We start from the raw sequence: 1,276 nt of genomic DNA, 5'->3' as shown, positions 1-1,276 counted from the left end.
ATAGTTATAAAGTTGTATTTAATTTGAAAACGTGGAGTAAGTATTTTCGCTTGTTTACTACCATACTTAATCATTATGAAAAATACTAAATATAATTTCGGATACCATATTTTTCAATATAGACTAATGAACATTTTTAACAGACTTCAAAAAAGTAGGATGGTTATCAATTCATATCAATATTGTTTTTATGTACATATATTACCGCCCAACTATGGACCATATGAACCTTTTTTGATAATCATTTTTTTAATCGGAAAGGTGGTACCTCAGGGGTGGTTCCATACGAATTTGGTTTAGTTACTATTATGGGGTCATTAAAAAATTGACGGTGTTCCTAAGTTTTTATATGTGTGTGCATGTAAACGATACCTGGATATATGTAGCTTTTGACAGCATGAGTGAGTTCAATTAACATTTTTTTTTTTTTTTTATTGGAAAGGAGAATAGATTTAGTTCCTATGACTAGCTCATTATACATAGTGTTATGAATTATACAATATTATTAATTATGCGCATGTGTGTTCTATGAGTTCCAAAAAGTTATTTCATCTTTGTTTCGAAATAGATGGAACAGCACTTGGAAAATTCATCTCGGCTTTTTGGTTTGACTCATATATGAATTACCTATGCGGTTATAGTCAATAATTTATCCAAAGACCCTTGTTGATACCCTATTATTCCTTTTGTAAACTTTGGGGCTTCCTTAGGTGTTTGCTATTCTTGGGGAAAGTCCAGTGAAGATGAATTATATATGTATGTAGATAGCAAATTTCCCCATTTCATCATTCGCTATGTACAGATGTTAATTTAAAAACAGCTTTGAAAAACAGATTTGATCTTTCAGACAAAAGTGTACTATTTGCCTGTCCAAGACTGTAAATACGTGTGGCTCATAGTTCGCTTTGTGAATCTTCTAGCCCAAAGAGCTCAAAAGAGTATACGTATGTACGTACATATGTACATACATACATCTTTTGATTTCAAGTAGCGATAGAGATTTCTCAATAATGGTTTATGGTTTTTCATACATATATACATATATGGGGTCTGAGTGGCAATGTGGAAAGATTTAAAATACTTTCGATATACAAATATTTGTACGTATGAGCTTACATATGTAAAAATATATGTGCGCACATATCGAGCCCTAACCGCCAAAAAGATGTAAGCGAAATTTTTTCACAATTTTCGATGAATAAATGCATTTAGATGAGAGGTTCCCAAACTTTTTTTTCTCGTAGACCCCTTTCAAAAATTTACTGGTTTCGGTGGA

At 31.7% G+C, this 1,276-nt stretch overlaps 1 protein-coding gene across 1 annotated transcript in view; it reads right to left on the bottom strand.

Moving 5' to 3' along the window:
* Positions 1-1,276, bottom strand: part of LOC118738167 — a 6,484-nt gene that overhangs the window by 4,910 nt on the left and 298 nt on the right. The gene's annotated exons all lie outside the window — the stretch shown is intronic.

This window comes from Rhagoletis pomonella, unplaced genomic scaffold (assembly GCF_013731165.1).
Source record: "Rhagoletis pomonella isolate Grant_MI unplaced genomic scaffold, Rhpom_1.0 Rhpom_scaffold_00004, whole genome shotgun sequence".
In the NCBI taxonomy this organism is placed as follows: Eukaryota; Metazoa; Arthropoda; class Insecta; order Diptera; family Tephritidae; genus Rhagoletis; species Rhagoletis pomonella.
This window is presented reverse-complemented; position numbering and strand designations above follow the sequence as displayed.